The sequence below is a fragment of the Helicoverpa armigera genome, chromosome 22 (genome assembly GCF_030705265.1).
Source record: "Helicoverpa armigera isolate CAAS_96S chromosome 22, ASM3070526v1, whole genome shotgun sequence".
In the NCBI taxonomy this organism is placed as follows: domain Eukaryota; kingdom Metazoa; phylum Arthropoda; class Insecta; order Lepidoptera; family Noctuidae; genus Helicoverpa; species Helicoverpa armigera.
In genome coordinates, this window is record NC_087141.1 from 9429095 (window position 1) to 9452399 (window position 23305).

The window sequence follows — 23305 nt, forward strand, 5'->3', positions numbered from 1 at the left end:
ACAGCTATCTGGGGTGATATCTACTTGTATTTGTTTGGGCCAAATTCCGTGCCGCTGAGTGTAGTTTTCAAATTGTATCTATTTTCACCTTTTTGCTAATTATTGTTTATTCTTTGTTACAGGTAAGTTCTACAGACACTTATTTTGGATACAATCAATCAAAGTTGGTAAGCTTTTCAACGCAATGTAAACACGTTTTAAAACTATTGCCAGGCCTCCGTCACTCCATGTACTTGCGCGCTATAAGTGCCTACCGCCCAGCCGAGCGGTCTCGGTCCGCCGGCGGATCAAATTCAGTTGCGGTTTTCACAAGCGAAGCGCGCGCACGCCGTTCAATTTTTAACCGACTTCTAATAGTGCTGTTCGTTCGTACGCGCATTACGATGCCGTGTGGTGCCTTATGTGCTGTAACTTTAAAGATTTTTTTATTTTACCTACACACTGATGTATATAATTATGTTTCATCTAGGTTTCTCCTACAGTCAGCACCAATAGGTATATAAAGCAAAACAAACTTACAAAAATAATAAAACAAACTTTAAAAAAAGAGAACCGACTTCAAAACACTAAACCGTAAGAAATAATTTATTTTTTGATGTCGGTGCTTTTTCGATTCGTAATTACCAGCTGTTAGCACCAACATAATTACCAGCTGTTAGCACCAACATAAAAACAAATTATTTCTTACGGCTTTGTGCCTTATTTGAAGTCGGTTCTCTTTTTTTAAGGCTTTTTTTTTCATTTCTAGTGAACATCTCCGAAGATCATCATCAAACTAAGAAGTATTATACTTATTTTAAAACGTTCTCCTAAATGTAACAAATCCTTTTCTGAAAATCGCATCGATATCGGTTTAGCCAAACGCGAGATTATCGCGCACAAACATACATACCTACAAACCATACAAGTCAAACTTCTCAGTTTGGCCTGTACCTATGTCTAATCACCTCCTTTTTTTTAAGTTGGTTAAATATTTTATAAATGATAAAATTTTTAACTGCCACATAAAAGTCAGAACATATTCACAGTTCTCAATAACATAGATAAAAAGTTATGTTAATTTAATTTTACCGAAGAGGCAGCCCTGCGATTACTGTGGAATCGCGCGGTGCGAAGCAATCACTGCTGTACGCTTGAGCATTTAGGCGCATTTTAGCATACAGTGGTTGTTGACGCGAAGGAGTAGGCAATTATCGTAATAGGTATTGGAAGTTTTCTACTGAGTGAAGTATCTGTAGTAATCTGTGCTATTGCAACAAAGCTATTACCTCAAAAACAACTCCATTACATTCATACATACATTTAATTTAATTTTCCGACTTAAGTCTCGTTTTTTTCTCATTTTAACCTAATTTAAGCTCATTACTGACATTCGCGGTTTCCCAAGCGGCCCCGACCTCAGCGTGGCCAATCCGCTACCGTTATTAAGATTTTGTATGAAACGACAAGTATTTGATACGAGGCCGCAGGAAGGTAGCCTATTAAGAAATAATACCAAAAATGGTGTAACCTCACAATGGAAATATGCATCCGTTTTTTTTTTTTGGTATTTTTGTCGGAAAATTTTTGTTTTGTGTAAGGACACTTTTTGTTGTTGTTACCCTACGGAAAAGTGTCATTTTTAGGCTTTGGCCTTAAAAATAGGCTTTTGTTATCATAATATTTTAAGGTTAAATTATTTAGTTCCATTTAATACCTATACTATATTTGTATGCCTAAAAGACCATGGGACTGTAAAGTCCTGGATTGTTGGAAGGTCGTGGGTCCGAAACCAAAACGCTGAAGCCCTTTTCAGACAACTTTTGATGAAATGATGACACAAAACATGTACTATTATCATAAAAGTAACAAAAAATAAGGTTTATTTGCGTATTAAATATGTCACAAATTTTCAGTAAACTAGCTTCAAATAACTTTAATTATCAACAATACCAATTAATAGTTTATCTTATAACATTAACTCACGCATGCGCAGACCGCGGCCGTCCTTGACCGTGCGCCCGCGCCGTGTCCAAGCAATCAGTTAGGCTCAACTTTGTCTTAGTAATCAATTGATTTACCGTCAAGTTTCACGTTGAAATTAATTGTTTGGTAACTGGTTAAGGTGGTAAGAAACTAACACCTAGTTAGATTTTTAGGATTAAGATTAATAAAAGGCTTTCCGAACTATGTTGGGGTTGGCTTTCCAAATCAGTTTTCAGTGCTTTACGTGGACCTCTAAACAAAAGCAGGCTCTCTTATTTCTGACTTCCTGTCACATCTGCCAAAGTTAACAAATAACAGGCAGGCTTATCATATGTAGATAATATCCCTTCCCGTACCCCGGATAAAATAACGTCCATATACGTACTCGTGTATACTGTAGCTTTCCCACCACTGAAATTTTTATCAAATCAGTTCAGTAGATTCGGAGCCTTTTACACAATAATAAAAAAATATTTCTTAAGTAATATGTTAGTTTAGAACTTTAACTTAAAAACTAAGTACCGAAAAAAATCGCGATGCTCGCAAAGTTCAATGTTCACATACATCAAGTTGGTCCGTTTATAATGGTTGACGAATTTCGCGATGCATTCGATAGTTATGTATATTGATTGAGCCCCAGGCAGTGACGGGTCAATAGTATTGTTATGGGTTAATTAATAAGTAGGTACATTATCTACTGAAAAGATGGAAACATTATTACGCATTTGTTTTGGATGGACACAGATTTTTCCGGGTACTTTCAGAACTTAGACCAATATAGGATAATACATAGGATACGGATAAATGGATTTGCCACTACCCGCTTCCAAAACTGTCGGCACTAATATTAAAATAATATTCCCAGAACACGTCGACATGAAGTATTTAACTATATAAAACCGTTTAACAAATCAAAATATATTGCGACTTTCCTGTTCAATTCCATCGAAATTGGTGAAGCAGTTTCTCAGAAACTTAGTGACAGACATTCATTCATTAGTCTTTATTTATTTTATTTTATTTTATGTCTTCATTCATAAGTTCTTTCTTTAAAATTTTTTGAATGTTTCCTTATACTTACCTATAATTTTTCTAATACATTCATGCATGACGAAATACATTGGGTTACATATTTTATCCGGTTACGTTAACTTCCCCATGTTACGAGGAAAACCACAGTATGTACATAACTAGCTAGCAAAAAGAACTTCTCTAGAAAGTAATACTTGTTTAACCAACAATGTAATAATGTATGCAACATACGTACAGTCAGCTTCAAAAGTAGCTGAACATTTAAATATTCAAAACTGCTGAACACTTGTCGATAACTTACTGGAGTATCATATGGAGTAGAATATCATATATTATGTATTATTTTCGAGATCCCAATATCCAAGATATACTTGACAACACATAGGTACGACAAAATTTACATAAAATCCTAAACCTCGTACTGAAACATACTGTCTTTCGGAGGTCACGTTAAACTGAAGGTCCCGGCTGTTATTGAACTTCTTTGGCAGTCGTTACGGGTAGACAGAAGCCGGTAGGTACATAGGTCTGACAACTGCCTAATCAAAGGGTATTGGGTTGCCCGGGTAACTGGGTTGAGGAGGTCAGATAGGCAAACATTGGTACTCAGCTGCATCTTGTTAGACTGGAAGCCGACCTCAACATAGTTGGGAAAAGGCTCGGGAGATGATGATGACGTTGTTAGGGACTTTTGAAAATTTAGATTTGTTTATCTACTTTTGACGATGGCTGTACACTCACAACATTCACACGATTTTTATTCAATTAAACATCTTACATTACATAATAAATAATAACTAAACAAACCGCGGGAAAACTAAAACTTCGTATAGCCTGCAGCGACTTTCATGGCCAACGGACAAATATCTCGATTAGCGATTATCGATTATAACGAGCTGAGCCGAATCGATGTTAGACTCGATTCAATGCAATTCGATAATACATTGATACTTTCGCTGGTAATTGTGAATCTTTGTACTTGTGTAGTTAGTTTTAATTGTTATTGGAAAGCTCATAATGTCGCCTTTATTTTGATTGTAAACAGAGTTGTAGATAATGAGGAAAATTATCTAATATAAGATTATGGAATTACGTCTGAAACACAAGCAGAAATATTCATAAAATCTGCAATCAATCTATTACTCGATAAATCTAATTGACAAGTATATAGATCTTACTAAAAAAAAAAACATATAATGAATAAACATGCAGACTTTATCTACGAATAATTACTAAAAAAACTGCACTTACAAGTTAAACTAAACGAGAAAACTCATTGGCGCCGCCATTCATAAAAAAAACTATTCGAAACCGATTAAGAATTACAGACGTATCGATTAAAGCGAGTAATTATGAAATCTCGATTTACATTTGCTAATCGATTACGCGAATGAGCGCTGTTCGTGACAGTACACACGCGACACCAGTTCTCACAAGTATAGAAAGTTTATTAACACTTTTGTTAATCAGTGTACATAGTGTACTTTCAATTTTATTACTTAATTAGTATTATTTTGATCGTAAAAACCAATTAATTAGGGGGATTTTGATGAAGATTAATTTGCCAGTTTATTGGCTAGATAATAGTAATTATTGAGAAACCAATTCGAAGTTAGCTACTTCACAATAGTAAAAAAACAGCTTTAAGTGTGTTAGAAAAAGGAAAAAGCAGGGCAGATGATGAGGCGTCAAATATAAAATTTACTTGAGAAATTCAAAAATATTTGCCGCTGACTGTATTTTTAATTTGCATGGTTATTTCGAATAGTTACAGAACTGAGCTCATTAAAATTTGAGCCACATTCAAACCTTGCAATGTCCTTAAAATTATTCAAAACACCCTATTAGTTACACTACTACATAAACTAACATACATAACTGTGATAAGAACATTATTAGACATGTATTGACCAAAATAACTAGTTTACTTCATTAAACTACCATTTAGAACTAAATAGCAGTATTTAAATTAAGGTTGGCAACACTGTCGGTAAAGTTGGCACGGAGTAAGGAAAGGTAGCAGAGATGCCATAGGTAGGTCAGGCGCTTTCTTGTAGGTCAAATTCGCAAGACCAAAACGATAAGTTACGAGTGAACTAACGAGTCGTAGCGTTCTTTGCCACATGTATCATCGATTTTTGGTGTTAATAATCAAAACACGCTTGTCATGTATTGTATCTTACTTACATCAGAAATAACTCAGAGCGTGTGCAAAATTTCATCTTAATCGAAGACCGGGAAATATGTTAAATTACGATTCCAAAATTTTTTGACGTACATAGTTGCAAGTGAAGCTAATATAAGCGTGTTAAAAAATTGGTCGGCTCCAAAGAAGGCGTATAAGGGCGAAGACAGTAACGTTCCTCGTCCACCGCTCACCCGCATTTTGGCGCGCTACTTTCTTAGGAGATTTTCCGTTATGGCACCTCTGGTAGTTATTTTATTTTCCAAGGGTTCTTTAAACTGTCTGTAATATAGTTGGTGGTAAGATGTCAATTTAAACGTGATTATCAGTCGCTTTTAGTAATAGGCGCCGCGGTTAGGGTGACCAGCGGTTTGCGAAATACGGAAATACTCTACCTACCACGTTAACTAGCGCTTAATTAAAGTGTGACAAGTTTTTTTAAGACTGGCCAATTGGGTGTTGATAATTGGCAGTTTTTTATGTGCTTAATGGTGTGTGCAAAGGTTTGATATAGCGTAGGATTTTTTGCTAATTAATTATTGCGGTCTCATGCCGTTTATAAGAGCAGATGATTCTTTTAAGAAAATTTTAATTTGTAAATAATATCTACGTACCTCTATAATGATAATAGGCATTCGAAAAAATAAAATTTCAGTTTAAATGTCAGGAAAATTAAGACGATTCTCACGATGAAACTTACCTATATTTTCATCCAATTTAAAAGGAAATTAATGCCTTTAATCTCGTTTCCTGACTTCATGGTCAACGTACACCATTATTGCTTATCAATTGTCACGCCACAGAATTGGATCAATCCATATCTTTCCACAATTTATCCTAATAAACTCACAAGGCTACGTCACCCTACTATCAAGTAAAACTGTATCAAGTATCCGCCCACGCTGCGCCTACGCAAGGCCTTCGACGTCCGTTTGTATTTACTCGCTGTTTTTTGTTTCTATCTATTAACTGTCCCAATATTCGATCCATCTATTTATTTGCTTACTAGGTATAATCCGTGCATCGGATAAATGTCAGTCCTGCGCCTGATCTCTTTCCGGTCGTGTCGGATTGTCGTCCCATCGGGCTATGAGAGTGAAGGAATAGCGAGTGCACCTGTGTCTGCGCAAATGATTGTGCACTGAACGACTGAAGAAGACAAGAGATTTTTTAATCTAATCATCATCTGCCTAGCCTCTTCCCAATTCTCTCCAGTCGGATGCATCTGAGCGACTTATCTGAGATATTAGAAGCCCTAACTTTCATTATTCGGTATTTTCTGATTGCAGCTGTTAGCCTACTAACTGCCTAACTTTTGGTAGCCCATCAGTTAAGTCTGCAGTGTGCAGTAATAGTAGCCTACTGTGTAGTGTGCAATATGCATTATGACACGGATTATGCACCAAATGATATGCACCACCCACACTCGGTGACAGCCTACTCACCTTGCCTAGCTTTTACAACTTATTCACTATCACTTTTCATTCATCGCCTAGAGCTTTAAAACTTCCTTAAGATTCATTTTCGACCAAATAAGAATTATACTATTTATACAAACTTCAACGAATTATCTTTAAAAACTAAAATACTTTAAAATAAAATCGTGTATAAAAGATCATTGAATTAGGCGTCGAAGTCTTCCTCCGCATCACTGTCCTCCGGAAACGTGCCCAGAAGACTGGCTGCACTTAAAACCATATGAATTCAATGCTATGAAATAAATGCTTGTTATTCTTACTAACATAAAAAATACGAAAGTGAGTTTCTTTGTGGAACTTTCAGGTTAAAATGGCTGAACCGATTGAGCAGGGTTTCGAAAGAATGAGAGTATTCAAATCCATAAACTAACTATTGCTCCATATTCATCACAAAGCTCAATCAATCCAATAATATAGATTCACATCAAAACACTAAAACGTCTTATACAAATATTCCATAGTTATTGTTAAAAATATTAAAAATCTATTGTCATAGAAAACAATAGAAAACCTAGACATTTGTTTACCTAACTATAGTTATAGTACAAAGGACAAACACACATGCTGTGACTAACTCGACCTCTACAATCGATTAAGGATCGATTCAGACAATTATCGAGATATCGATCTATGTTTACAGCGATTATTTTTAGTTTTAGGAGTAGTGTATGTGTATTGTTTTCGTTTTTCAATTCATTCATTGAATTGAATTCAAGATAATAGGGTAGTGTCCAGGGTCGAAATAATGAAATAATATTTAGTCCGCTTTTTAGATAATCAAAAAATATTGGATACGTATTTTTTCTTTTTTTAATTAAACATAAAATGACAAAGATAATACACTTCAAAAATTAGGAGTGGGGGCCTTTTACGTCACAGTGTCCTGAAAATTGTAGCAACTTGTGACGTCACACTCAACTTTAACACGCTATATCTTAACAAGTTCTGATCCAATTTAAAAAAGAAAAAATACGTATCGCTTAATTTTGGACAATCTACAAGACGGACTAATTATTATTTTTTAGGAAACTACCCTATTATATTTGTATATGAGGTCAGAACCATTGTTATATTTTGCATTAAAAAGTTTATCAATCACATTTTCTTTGTATGAATCTTATCAGATTACACCGCACATCAACTGTACCTTAGATAAATCATCAAAATACTGTTTTTTTGATCCCGCTACCAGTCGAAGCATTTTTTGAACTGACTTTTACAATAGATGGAATTTTAACATTAGCCCTGCAATCATCATCATCTTTTTCTAACTATGTTGGGGTCGGCTTCCAGTCTAAACGCAACGCAACTGAGTACTTAGCAGTGTTTTACAAGGAGCGACTGCCTATCTGACCTTCTCAATCCAGTTTCCCGGGCAACCCAACACTAGTCCTGTAAGAATACCTGATGTCTATCTCCTATTCTTATCCGTAGTAAGCAGTACAACAAATCAAGACAGGTTATTGAAATCCCCATTAAAGCTACAATGATCAAAACCTTCTTGGTCTTACCACAAAAAGTTTTAAACGTCAGTTTATGCCTTGTCTAAAAAAATGTCAAATTATGACGTTGACATATGGTTCATTTTGCAGCCAAAATTTTATTAGACAAGTGTAAAACAGGGTTTAAAGTTTTTGTAGTAAGGCCCTCTGAGTCTGCCTTTCCAATAGCAACCACGTTAAGATCATACATTACTCCATATCAGGCAGTTCATTACAAAGACACATTTGCTCAGTAGGGCGATAGGGCGAGTAGGCGAACACCGTTACTTACACCGCATCAGTACAAACAACTTTATATATAGAGACTTGTGTTTGTCTGTCACTTGTTTTGTCTTTGTGCTAGTTTTGAATTTGTAAATCCTTTTTTGGAGATGTCAAATAGATTTGTGGAGCCTCTGTTTATATTGAAAACGGAAATGATGCTATCGTTTGAGTGTGCGAACTTCAAACTGCTGTTTTGTTTTCTGATTACCTATAATTTCTGGTGTTTTAAGAGTGGCAACAGATTTGAAACTACTTATTCACGCTGTGGGTTAAGTGCAGAGGAATGTCAGACTATGCTGACTCATATAAATTTGTGTATAGGATTCCGAATTCGACCTTCTTGTCTATCATCTACCAAGCCTCTTTTCCCAAGTATGTCGAAGAACCTCTAGTCTCGTCATCTATCTTCAAAATAAAGGCTAACACATACCCCAAAAGAACCTTATTACGCTCTACGCATTCTTGCCACCGTTGCGTGACATTGCAAGCCGTGGTTGCGCCACCCATCCGTGGTTACGCACAGGTACCTACTCGTACAATGGTTGACGGTTGACGACAACCAAGCGCTTCCTTCTTTTGTCTTTACAAGTAGGTTAGCGGTCAAGGAATGTCGAGGTGCTAAGGTTTTTTGATAGCGAAGATTTTTGTTAACAACCTGTGTTTGGTTTGGGGTTTTGAGCGTAGTTGATTCTTTGATATGATTTATTCCTTACCTATATTTTTTTGTAGGCCTGCTTCAGTTTCTAGCCTCGCTTGTTGTAAATAAAACCAGTATTTTGTTATCGTTTTAACACCCAGAGCTTGATATATATGTTATGGACCAAGTGATAAATTGGGCAGTATACATAATGCCCGGTCATTATGAATAATGCCCAATATGAGAGTGCAATTTGATAATAATTATTCAAATAATCAAATTGACCGGGCACTATACATATTGCCCGTGACCTTTTGGGCAAAGTAATACAAACATATTTAATTTCATTTTTTTAACATAACACATCCCATATTAATTGACCCAGCATGCAACATGCAGCAAGCATCGCTTCTGTCACTGCTCCGGTGCTGCGGGGCTCCGGCGGTCCCATGCGAGCTTATCGTCGCAGATAGTTTTCACGCTCACCACCGCAGCTTCGGCTTGCTGGCCGGCTCGGCCGGCCAGCCTCAGCCGCGGCGGCGATCGTTTCAACTACCTGCGCCTCAGCTCGCAGGCCGCCTGGCCTCTCCGCGCCTACGCGGTTTTGAATTGCACTCTAGGGGTAGGGCAGACAAGACTACGTGGAGTCGGTTTTGCAGCGATTCGTTTTCGTCAGTAAGTTTAATTTTTAATACAATGTTTTGAATCCAAATTAAATTCGACCATAAAAAAAAAACGAGCCAAGAAAAATGAGATCAAGAAAAACGAGGCCGAGTAAGTAAATCAGATGACAATTGTCCAATGAATAATTTTGTGGCTAGACTTGTAATTTTCCATTAAAATAGAACATATAATTCAAAACAATTATCATAAAATATGTAGCAAGTAACAGGACTTATTTATTAGAACAACTGCCACCCTCGCAACGCATAAAATATAGCTTTATTATCAAATTGCCCTACTATCATGTAGCAATATAATAATGCCCGTACAATGTGATAAATAATGAAGTTAAGATAGTTATTAATCACTTGGCCCGATAAAGCTAGACATTATGCATAATGTTCGGGCATTATAAATAATGCCCGAATTAATCACATGGTCCATAACATATATATTGACAAATCCTGAAGCATTCCTTTTTCACCAAGTCAAATTGTGTTAATATATATTGTGTCTATTATAAACATACGTGTACCTATAAGTTAGCAAGGAGTAGGGTCAACGTAAATGTCACTGTAACATGAAACATAAAAAGTTCAAACTCGCAAAACGATGTTACTTTCTAAGTTTCGCAAAAGACACGCTAATGACGAAAAGGTCATATCATAATATCTCTAAAATGCCACTAATTTAGTTGCTAAGTTATTGTTAGCTAAAACCGACTTCCATTGAGAATTTGTTCTGGTAATATTTCAAAATTACCCAATAAGCATTGAAGTATTGGAACATTACTTTTTCACGTTAATGAATGAGGTAGATAGGAAATTAAACACCGAAACTTAGGGTTGTCATGAAACTGTAATTTTAGACTTCCTAAGTAGGAACCTTATAAAGGTCGCCGGAAGACGCTGGATGCAGGTCGCCTCCAACAGGTATCTGTGGAGATCTAAGGGGGAGGGCCTATGTTCAGCAGTGGATGTCCTATGGCTGAGATGATGATGATGATGATGAAGTAGGCTACATGGCGGCTAAACATGGAGATGACGATCTTAAACGATAGGCAGATTATGCGAAGTTTTTTGATCAAAAGGAAAGGCTCACACATATATTAATTTAGGGACTGCCTTATCTTCAAATCTTTTTCATTTTGTGAGTTATCCTGTCTTGTAACAGGGTTCTAGTCTAACCATATCTAAGTAGCTTAGCAGCATTGTATCAGATGGAACGACTGCCTATATGACCTCTTCAGCAGGACACCATTTTGACCCTTTTTTTGACACCCTAAGTTACTAAGCCAGCCCTAATCTAGCCCACAAACTAGTACCCAGACTTGGACAGGCGAAAATTACGCAAAATTGTTTACTAAACAACGCGTGGGTTGGCATTCGGTGCCCGACTGAGGTATTTTAAGAACTAGTTGATATATATGTCCTGAACATGATAGTTGCTTAATTTTGCCGGTCCATGGCTGTAGACAGATTTAGTTCCTAGAAATATGTCTAGATTTTGAAGTACTTTCGTTGATTGATTTAATTGCTAGACTGAAGTTAACTTCGGTGTTTATACTTGAGTTTAGACATTAATAGCTATACAAATGTCGGTCATAAATTCACAGTCTTGTCACTTCGATATATCTTTCTATGCATATACATATTTTGTTGACACCATAAAGTAAATTACAATATCTCAGAAAAAGTTGCCCATATAGGTACTTATACGTGAATGTGGATGGTAGATAGAAGAGGCATAAGAGGATAGCCGAAGAAACGATTCATGAACTTGTGTATACGATATATGATTGGAAAGACACAGAGATGTATGTAAGATAGAGGATCTGTTTTTTTTACCACGAAATCACTTTAAAAATAAAATCGCCAATCTATAGTGTAAAAACAATAGTATCACAACATATTCTATACACTAAGGGACCACCTGAGAATATCGTGGGAACAACCGCGTCGTGTCGTGCTGCGCCCGCGCCGCGCAATTACCGCGAGTAGACACTTTATCGCGACAAACGGTGCCGCGCGGATATCGTGCGGTGACCAAGATGCAAGAATATGGAGAAACACCGTATATGCCAGATTATTGTTAACTAAATATTTTGAATTTTATAGTAAATAAACCGTCATAAACTTCTTAAAGTAAGTGTTAAGTTCGAGGTAAATAAAATACTGTCACAATTGAAATGTTTCATATCCATTCATTTTGACTAACTAATCTCAGGATCTACTGGACTGATTAGAAAACTTCTGTCTATGTTAGATATCCCATTTATTAGGGAAGGCTATAGGCTTCATTTTTAACCGCGTGTGTGGAGTAGTTCCTATGGGATGCACCTAAACTACTTGCTGTTGCTGCTTGTTTTATATAAACTATCCAATTTATATGCTTGGAACCTTGTAGCAAATCAATATGGTAAAATAAACATTCTTTAGCACCGTTGTATCAACTATTAACACTTCATATCTGAATATTGTATGGGAAACAGATACTAAGCCACTGAATTTTACAAATTAAAACCACATACTTAAAAAACTTATCCTGCAAATTCACAAAATCATAGTGAACTTACAAATCTGAGAGATCATGACCCGCCCGGCGGCGATCTACAAAGTGATTGCGCGACAATAGCGGCGCGCGCGCATCTCATGTTTATGTACTGTATTAACTTACTTTGTTCTAAGTTGGTATACTGTAGTAGGTAATGTTATAGTACTGGGATCTTGTGGTGTAGCGGAGTGTGTGAAGGCGTGGGTTCGATTCCTGTGTAATGCAGTAATATAATTTTGTATTTTTTTTCTTTGGGTGCAACTATTTCATCCTTAATTTATTTTAATTGTAACTACATTATGTATAAATTTATGTCGCTAGTATGAAATGTTAAATATTCAAAATACTTTCTTAATTTATTTACATTAGTTTTAATATCAACATTTATTGACTAGATATTGATCTAGATAACATTAACACACACTAAATTAGATTTATGAGTCAATCATGCAAAATTAAAAATGTATGACTCATACTACTTCGACAGTTTTGTACTCATAGACAGTGGCGCCATCTATAGTTAATTTGAAATACACAAATGAACCATGAACAATACTCCAATACCTAGATGTTTAATAATTCTTTGAAAGTAAATAGGTATGATATTCCGAAGCAATTTGGTACAAATTCTGATAAAAATATCATAAAATTGCGATAAAACATTGATAATAAAATCCGCATAATCATTATTAACAACATTCCTTGTAACGGAACTAAATTCTTTTATCAATAAAAAACGTCATAATGACGAAATGTTACGTAGATATAGAAGTGTAATTTCGACTCGCCAGTCAGCTGCGATGGTGGTGTAATGGTCAGCATAGTTGCCTTCCAAGCAGTTGATCCGGGTTCGATTCCCGGCCATCGCAGATACTTTTTGCCTTTTTAATTTATTTTATTACATTATAAAAATGTTGTTTCAACATAATCTGTAAATTATTAACGTCTTGTAACATTTTATTGAGATGTAAATTTATTTACCGCACATTACATCTTACGCCATCTTAGGCACATGAGCGGTTTACCAAAGATTATTTCTGAATAAATTAACTAATGAATATAAATGAGATGGAATCATGCAAGAATAATAAAATAACTGTATATTGTAACTGATACCTGTGCGAATTACCTACTGCTTATAATTTATGTAGATAGGTACTGTCAATAGTTAAAATCAAACATACATAAAGAATTGTGTAAGGTCACAGGTTATTTGCGAATAAAGTTATATAAATAAAACAAACACATCAGTGTCTTAAATGCTGTTATGTCTCGAGAAAATATACAAAGATAAACTTATTAGAGGGATGAGTCATTAACAATTCAAACCAGGAACAGAATAAAATAAATCAGAAGTATTACAAAATAAAGACCAATATGCCACATCTACCAAAATCTCTAGCTATCACTTTGAGTTACAAACTTGAAAATAATAATATCATCTGCCTAGTCTTTTTCCAACTATGTTGAGGACGGCTCCCAGTCTAACCGGATGTAGCTGAGTGAGTACCAGTGTTTGAAAAGGAGCGACTGCCGATCTGACCTCCTCAACCCAGTTACTAGGGCAATCTACTAACCCCTTGGTAATACTGGCTTCTGGCTACCCGTAACGACGGTCAAAGATGTTCAAATGACAGCCGGGACCTACAGTCTATTGTGCCTTCCAAAACTTAAAAATAATAATAGAGACACACACATTACTCTAAAGTTTAAAATAACCAGGGCAAATGCACAAAAACATCTTTGAACAAGTCTGCTAACACCGAGGTCGTCACCCTCCCAGGCTCAAAACAATAGCATAATTATACTCCACACAATATCACAATTATACCAAAATTACTGACTAATACCTCTTTTTAGTTTCGCTGCTCTACATTTTTAAATCGTCACAAACTCGTGTACTTTTAAAATACCATTTTTCCTCAAGTTCACTGGTAAGTTAGGATTCGGAAAATTCGCTCATGGTTGTCATCATCTGCCTAGCTTTTTCCTAATTTGGTTGGCTACCAGTTTCAATGGATGTAGTACCAGTGCTTCATATGAAGTGACTGCCTGTGTGTCCTCCTCAACTTAGTTTGAGGGAAATGCTTTGCCATTTGGTCATTCAGATTGACAAGTTTTTCGCTTCTGCCTAATGACTGATAAAATCTATTAGGTACTGCACTGTTTAGTAATGATGATGATGCTTTGGCAATTCAGTCTAGCAGTAGAAACTATCCTACTGGGGGACCATGAAGATACAGTGACTTCTGGAGACCAGAACCTGTAGCAACAAATGAAAGGCCAGGGCAACGACTCACAGTAAAAGAAATTAACCTTTATGGACATACAGTGCCGTATTTAGACATTTATTGCATATTCTTATCAAAAGCATAAATTAAAAGGTCTCTAGATAAAATCGTTTATTTGTTTATTTACTGCAGGAAACCGTCAGATTTCATTACAGTCCCATTTTGGAAGAAATATAAAATACAATCGTAGTAAGTAAAGAATTTACTCGAAACTCAAGGAGACATAAACAACGCGAACAATTTCCTACTCAGGAGCAATAAATGCGAAAATTTAGATGCAGAACCACGTGACGTGGAAGCGCCATGTCGAGTGCGCAGGCGCGAGATCTGCCATATAAGGGCTGCAGCGCGCCGCCCTGCGCCAGTCGAGGCCGAGCCTGCGACTCAAGGTCACACGCCTGCCGGCCAGGGGTGACTGACTCATATAAAAATTCACACTATCGAGTGAGATTTACGACTTTGATTACCCAAAAAGGCGTAAATACGGAAGAAAAAATGTTTTAATGTGACGCGATGAGGATCGTTATTATGTTGATGGATGGAAAGAATGAAATAATCGTAAATTGTAAATGTTTTTATTTTTATCTGTCGTACCCTTGCGTCCGGTCTTTGACTGTTATCAATCTTATTTATTTACAAGTCGATGAACACTTTTGTTTTACAGAATTCGAAGGAGGGAAATGCTTTCAGCACTACAAAATTAATGAATTTAGTCGTTCTTTGTTGAGTGAACTTTCCCGTGTAAACTCACGCTTAGCTAGTTCGTTTATGCTCGAGAGAGCTCGTTAAACAAGTCACGAAATATGTTTTCCAACAATGCGCTGTATGACCAGAATTAATGTGTGTAATCTAAAACATTTTACACTGAATACATAAGCAAAAAGTTTACATTTTACAACCGACACTGTACTCATTTCAAGTGATGCTACAAATCTTGAAAAGAATCGTTCTTAAGTTGAATAATGTAACAATCTATCTCATTAATGATTCAATGATCTAAAACGTACATAACCAAATAAAACCAATGACATAAACAACAGACAAATAACACAAATCACTTCAGGGCGAGCTTAGACACGAATCCCAGCCCAGACCTTACACCAATCACGTATTTGTGCCAAAGCAGATAATAAAAATAAATTAGACGGCCCTGACATTGCTTTATATCAAGCATCTGAGCCTTGCAATGCGACAGGTAGCCAGTTATCACCATATATGATCAATGCGGATCAAGAAGTCGCCTTGGTACTAGATACAACACAGCGATTAGTTGATCATAACTTTCCGTATTCGGTGATTCATCTGTTCGCCTTGTTGCTTATTTTATGTTGTTGTAAGCTTTATGAATATTGTTCTCAAGTTTATTGTGTAATTTTATATGTTGTTTATTAGAATTGTTTTAGTTATTTGCATTATTAGATCAGCAGTTCGTGTTATGTTATGTCATGACTCTTATTGTCGACTGGCTCTTCAAGTATCTCCAAAATTTCTTTATTTTTTATGGAGACAGTGCATAGAAAGTTTGGTTCAAAGAAATTAAGTATTGGTTTGATTTATGAGATTAGTTTAAACACTTTTTTTAGAAAACCGTGAGTAATACGAGAAATTGAATTCACATGATATCGAGTATCCACTAAGGACTTCCCTGAAGGAAGTTATTAAAGTTTGACACTTTAATTATGATCTTCGGATGTTCGTGCGAAGAAATTCGCTTTTAATTAAACTTGTACGATGATGATTAAATAAACTTTTTACAGCAAAGGAAACTCATTTGTCACGGTCATTATTACCGGCTTGTTACATGTAATGAAGTCTGAATTTGTTAGCAGGATTATTTTAGTTTTATTAGCTGCATTTGGAAGTTTAATGAGGTCATCCAGTTCGTAAATGAAGATATCTAAACTGGTTCCTGCAGCTTGTTTAATATTATCATCTTCCTGGTTTTTTATATTGTCATGTCGAGTTCATTATTCAGAATAATTTTGATATATTTCTGCAGTAAAAACATCAGCAGTGATTCTTCGCATAACTTTAACAAATGTCTAATAATGTGCGTTGCAATGTCTGAATCAATGCAGACAATAGAATCTCTCGCATGCGCAGGTTTATCAATAATCTTTATGTTAGTTTGTAATGATATATTGTTGTTTTTATTCAATGGATCATTTGCTATTGTTGGCGTACTCGTGCCATGATTCGGTTTGACCACGAAGCTGTCACAACTGATTGATGGAGAGTCTTAGAACTGACCTTCTTGACACTCCTTATCATCAGGAAGTGGTTTATTGACAATTTGAAGTACAAGTGGTCTTGGAAATTGAGCAATAGTTGAAGAAACCTTGGCCTGTTTGAGGTCATGCTCGTCAGAATTTGTTTTATGATGTTTGCCGATAGAAAGTCCTGCTTAAAGTTCTTTCTCAAGTTTCAGTTCAATAAAACAACCTTTCAATAAACCGTCTAGGCAAAAAACTAGTACATTCAGGAAACAGAAAAATCACTTTCAAAATATCAACCTTCAATACCTTTCCGTAAACATATTAAAAGAAAAAGCAGCTTTTCCTTCATACATACCTTAAAAATATTTTACAGTTGAATTCTTTTCCAAAATCTCAAAAGTTAAGAAAATATTTTCACGTTCTTTAAAACAAAAGTAAAAGCGAATCATTTCTCTTGAACGAGAGTGAAACCAAAAAGCCTCAGCTGGCCTTGAACCCCGATCTTTCCGGTTTGGCGGCCGGAGTATCGAACCTTAATTGAGTCAAGTGTACGAAGTAAACGCATCGGCATAACGTGACAATTTATGTGTCGCGATAAACTTGACTTGTGTGACTCAGGAACTGAGAGCATATAACCTACAGGATATACCATTACCGTGCCTTCATCTCTGCCAAAGGTATTATGTGTTAGATCTGCCGGGGCTGCGGGATTGTCCGAAAGATTTACCGCGGCCCTGGTACATAAAAGGCCTACAGATGGATTTTTAGTCAGTAAAAGTCTGACACTCCCTCACCGCTGCTAATCCACGGCGGGAGGGGTCAGGTGATGATTTTTGCGATAAAGGTCTTACTTAGTAAGATCTTAGGCTGTAAGATTGTTCGAAAGAGTTACCGCGGCCCTGGTACATAAAGGGCTTAAGAAGGAACATGGTAGGTTTTAGTCTATAAGAGTCTGACACTCTCTCATGCTGCTTTCACAGCGGTATTCATTTAATGATTTCCTACCAAAAAAAGGTATATTAGTTTGATCGTCGCTTCTACTCTTACTATACACACCTGTGTACCTTTTGTTCTATGCTATTATATTTCTATGACAATTTGGTCGTGTTTTGGTGAACAAAACTGTTTTACATAGAGAATTGTTATTATGGCGGTTCTAGTTGGTTGAATGCTCTCAGCTCAGAAATGTTAATTAAAAATATGCGCGATGAGACTTTGATTAAATGCAATGGACGCTTGTTAGTCGGGTATTTTGTTTGCATGTTTCAATGAGGTCTTTGAAATCTTTGTTCATATTGTTAGAGTTGAAATAACGTTTCTAGTTTGCTATGATTCTTCAGTTTTAGAGTCGTATTGATTTCAGTAATATTAGAAAGAATTTCTACAATACCTAAAGATATGCTGTACATTCAGGCTATATCTGGATATAAAAGATTTCTGTTCCTTTAACTTGCTTGTGAAATTAACTTAACTAGAACGTTTCATATTTCACGGAAATGGTTTAAAACAGATTTAATTGGATCATACTCATTTAGGTAATCCAATTAAATAATAATTGTAAAATTAATTGATACATTTATTGCTTACAATAAATGGGAAATGAAACCTAATTAACTATTGCGCGAACGTTGCATTGATTTCAAAATACGTCCCTGTGTAAAATTATGATTTACTCGATAAATAGTACCTAGTGGTCACTACCTTTTCTATAAAAATATTACTAGCTAGTTACTTTCATTTGGACAAAAATACACCAAAGTTTACTTTAATTTGTTCCTATACCTTTTCAAACACACATCACTAATATAATAAATCTGAGTAGTTTTTAGTATAAATAATAATAAAAAAAAGAACAGAAAAACATACAGGCTACCATTTAACCGGGTGCGGGAAGCAGTTCTCTCTACTCATATTTATTTTGATAACACACATACGTACTAGAATTTTAGTCAACAAGAATTTTCCAAACGTTTTTCACCGTACTCCATTGTTTTGGCTAGATAGTGGCAATAGGCGTGAACCTTGAACCAATTGATAGCTGACAATAGATGATTAGGATCACCAATACATGGTTACTGACGCAACACATTCGTAAAGGCTTGTGTACTATTGTAGGTAGATAGTTTACTCATCGAATGTCTACGACTTATAGTTCGTCATGTGATTTGGTAATTAATAAATAAATTATTTAGTAGATCATTATTTAATGGGGTATGTTAGACCTAAGTAAAGTATGCGTCAATCTATTGAGGTTCTGTCGTGACAAAAGTCCTAGTGGTCTAGCGGTACCACTGAAAAGTAGTGTTGCCCAAATGCAGGAACAAGACGAGACTTAGCCAGTCTTGGTCTTGGTCTTGCGCCAATACACCTGGTCTTGGTCTTGGTCTTGGTCTTGCACTCCCAGTCTTGGTCTTGGTCTTGGTCTTGCAGCAAGAGTCTTGCAAGTCTTGCAATTACCTATTAGTCTATTACTATTTATTAAAGTTTACTTTAAATCTTAGAAAAACGTATTAGAATTGGAACATTGTGAGCTTGAATTAACATAGCCATAGTAAAGATCAAGCAGATTAATAAATAACTGAAGATTTGATAAGAAATTCGAAAAATCAACTGACCGACATATATGTCGTTTTCCATGGAAGTAACTGTTTCTTAATAAACATTTATGATTTATAAGCTTACATTTGCTAAAACATGTAAGAAATATAATGACTAAATGTACAATAATAGTACCTAAGTAATTAGTTTAAAACCATATAAGTAATCAATATTATAATATATACTTACTAGAATGAATTAATATGACATCTACTACCTATCTTTACCATTTTATCCTAATCATAATACTACTTGCGTGTTCAGTATAATGTATCCATTTTCATTCTAAGCACTCTGAAACTTATTTATTCTTTGGAACACCTGTAGGTACTCTACTAGGAAATTATTTTGCATGAGTATATGTACCTACGCCCTACGGCGGCAATCAAATAGTGTCAAATGTTATGATTTCGGCGTGGCGGCAACGATTGTTGTAGATTTCAAAAGCCGGCGCGTGTATCATAACCATGTAGGTACTTCCGAAATGCGGCAAATTTCTTTGAGAAGTAAGTACAAAACCTTTGATGCCGCATTGTCAAAGTGCCGATGGTTAAAACATAACTATGCATGCACTCAGTTTGATTTTAATAGATATTTTTTTATTCGCTATGTTTATGGTATTAGTCGTAATGCGCATAGGTCCAGTTTTTCATATTCTTTGATACAGTTTTTTGCGTCTCATAGAATTCCTAAGCGTACCTACCTATACACCGAACTGTTACACCTAACTACTCAGTGAAATAGCGTCCATAAGTCCTAGCTGCAAGACGCAAGAGTCTTGCAGGCTATGTCTTGTTCTTGCTTAAGTCTTGCACGGTCAGTCTTGGTCTTGGTCTTGCTAAAAATACGCGGTCTTGTTCTTGGTCTTGGTCTTGCAAAAACGCAAGAACAAGACCAAGACTGCAAGACCAAGACTGAATTTGGGCAACACTACTGAAAAGCAGAGCAGTAAAAAATCGGATGACTTATTAAAAGGCTCCACTTTCTTTCTCATTTAGCTATACTAATATTATAAAGATGAAACATGATTTGTTTGTGCCCTAGTGGCTCTACACGACTTTACTAACCGATTTGAAAAATTATTTCACTGTTGGAAGCTACACACCCTTCCCGAGTAACATAGGCTATATTTTATCCCGCCACGGGCAGTATTTCCCACGAGAAATACTGCCCGGGTGAAACCGTGGGAAAACGGCTAGTCATGAAAATAAAATCTAGCTACTTGATCATCTGTGAGTAATAAACAAGAACACTTGATTATGATATAAAATGTTTATCGCGTAATAATGAATCATCAAAATTTCGTCTCACTAACCTAGTGGGTGTTGGCAGCGTAGGATGCACTCGAGGTGTTAAAAGTTTTCGTCAGTTGTAGTCGAGATCGAAAAGAAATAGGTACCTACGAATAGTTTTTGTATCTTGAAATTGATAGTACAGATGGTACATATTAGTTTTACTATGTGGTGCCAAGTAGCTGGTTAGCATCTAATATTTTGGTATGTAGTGTATTTCAGGTCGTAAAAGTACCAATGTAACTTTTCTAATTAATAAGCACTTTTAAGTATATCAAATGGATATGCAGTGCACTTTTAAGTACCTACCTATATCACACCAATATATGAAAGTGAAGGAAAACATCTTGGTCTTTAATGTCTGAAATCGCCAATCCATCTACATAGGTCATAGAGCAAGAGTGACGATTAATGTTTACGACTGTACGATTAATGTCTTTCTCTTTGTGAGAAGAGGCCTGTGCCCTGAAGTGGCTGAACTAGGACAATAATTTTACTACAGATTACCACTTAATATGAAATCTGCATAACATTGTAGTTGTTTGGAACAACCACGACCCTCAAATTATGAGCTCATTTCGCAATGACGTCACAATCCAAAAGAAAATAAAAATAAAAAAGTATGACACTTTGGCGCCAGTATTATTGCTTCAACTTATTAATCTTACATCCTGTCATTTAACATTGCAGGTGATCAACATGACAATTAAAGTATCGTATTAACTGCAGTTATTCGATCAATTATTGTCTTTATTTAAAACTAATTTAAGCCAATCATATCGTTTACTGTGGTGCATTTCCGCAGTTCAATATGTCTGGAGTTTACGTTGTTGTGTCTGGTCCTTGTTTGCAATTGTCTGGTCCTGAGATCGTAGTTTTGGTCCTTACCCTAAATATGTCGAGGATTTTTTTTATTTATCGACGACAAATTCAATGTATAATAATATTTACATTCATATCATCATCTGCCTAGCCTTTTCTGAACTATGTTGGGGTTGGCTTCCAGTCTTTCTAACTAGACGCAGCTGAGTACCAGTGTTTTACAAGGAGCTTCGAGAGAGATTGTACTCATGCATATAAATTTTAATTATTGTTTACTTCAAGCCTCAAAAACAGCAGTAAATAAGTTAATAACAGGTGGGTAAGTAGTTATAAAAGCTTCCTGAACCAAATCAATAAAATACGAAGAACTCAAAACATATGATTACTCCTACATATGAAATTAAAAGTAATATCGCTGTTAAAAGTCAAAGTATTGAGTTAATAAGTGGACAGTGGGTAGGCAGGCCTTGGTATTAACTGCTTTATTATAAGTGCAAAAGGTTTGTGCCTCGTGGGACCGGTGAACTATCCCTCTTATAAAATAAACAGGCAGATTTTGGACACAATTATCACAGTTCTGTTGATGAGGAAAATTTGTCAAAAAATGTTTTGAAAGAGACCTTAAAATTAGATAAATTAAGATTTACTAAAAGTATCGACTGTATCGACAGAGCTTGTTTACTTATAAACGAAACGATTGAGAGATAAAGAAAGAAGAAACCTTTAAGTTGAGCGTATTTTTATTTATTTATTTATCCACACTTTTATTATTTTAGTGTCTACAAGTATCATATAATTTTTAAGTAGGTAGGTATGTACAAATCACAAGGACCCAAGCGAAACACACCAAAAAAAATCGAACTCGTTCAATAAAACCCATAAAAATCGGCAGGCATTCATTTAAAACAATAAACATATGAATAAACAATAACACAAATAATACCTTACACAATACTAAATAACATGTTGCACTGTATTATTAACTTTGTCTTGACAAAAGACCATTTCGTGAAATCGCCATATAAGAGCAGGTAATTTCGTGAAATGACTGCTTGCTTTGCGAAATGTCTGCGAATGTTGGAATGTGAGAGAAATGTTAAATTGTAATGTAATGACATTTATTTTTGGTACGTACATTCTAAGTTGGTTGTTCTCATCATGTCCCGAGCCTTTTTCGGACTATGTTTCGGTCGGCTTCCAGTCTAACCGGGTGTAGCTGAGTAGGTATGTACCAGTGTTTTACGAGGAGCAACTGACTATCCGACCTCTTGAACTTATTTACCCGGGTTCTCTTTAGTTGATATTGTATTACAACCTTCTACAATAAATAGCCTTAGGTAAATTATCTTCCATTTACTTTTATCTACAAATATTGTAAACATGAACGCTCTTGCCTCAGGAACTAATGGTACTGAATAAAAATTATTTCAGTTTTAGATAAGTATAGATCATTTATTGTGGAAGGATATTGGCTAATTTATAGGTTTCCCACGGAACGCGGGACTGCTGAACTGATGCTAGTTATTACAAAACAGATAATTTCTACACACACAAATTACATCCTTTGATCCTTTCATCCATTATTAAAAAACGTTGGTAAATGACCATTAACGGTACCAAAATCAACCTTAACCTTTTTGCAACAGTTATTAAACATGTATTAAATCGATCACTCCCTCGGTGGTCGACCAAAGCAATAATATTAAGAAATTACTCTACAAAATCACGTAGACGGGTAACCATCACACATAGACAGTAATAACATATTTTATATCGATGATTTAACATCTAAACGTTGCGCAAAAAA

General features: G+C 35.7%; 2 protein-coding genes and 1 non-coding gene across 5 annotated transcripts in view; 2 read left to right on the forward strand and 1 right to left on the reverse strand.

Annotated features, from left to right (window-relative positions):
- LOC110373635 (GAS2-like protein pickled eggs) overlaps positions 1-23305 on the forward strand; it is a 141246-nt gene that overhangs the window by 103591 nt on the left and 14350 nt on the right. The window lies entirely within an intron of this gene.
- LOC110378686 (2-methoxy-6-polyprenyl-1,4-benzoquinol methylase, mitochondrial) overlaps positions 4573-23305 on the reverse strand; it is a 381156-nt gene continuing 362423 nt past the window's right edge. Inside the window, exon 8 of the mRNA XM_064040480.1 lies at positions 4573-4582. The gene's annotated coding sequence lies outside the window, so the exon portion shown is untranslated. The remainder of the gene's footprint in view (positions 4583-23305) is intronic.
- On the forward strand, positions 13077-13148 carry Trnag-ucc (transfer RNA glycine (anticodon UCC)). Its single transcript has one exon. It is a non-coding gene; the product is annotated as a tRNA-Gly (tRNA).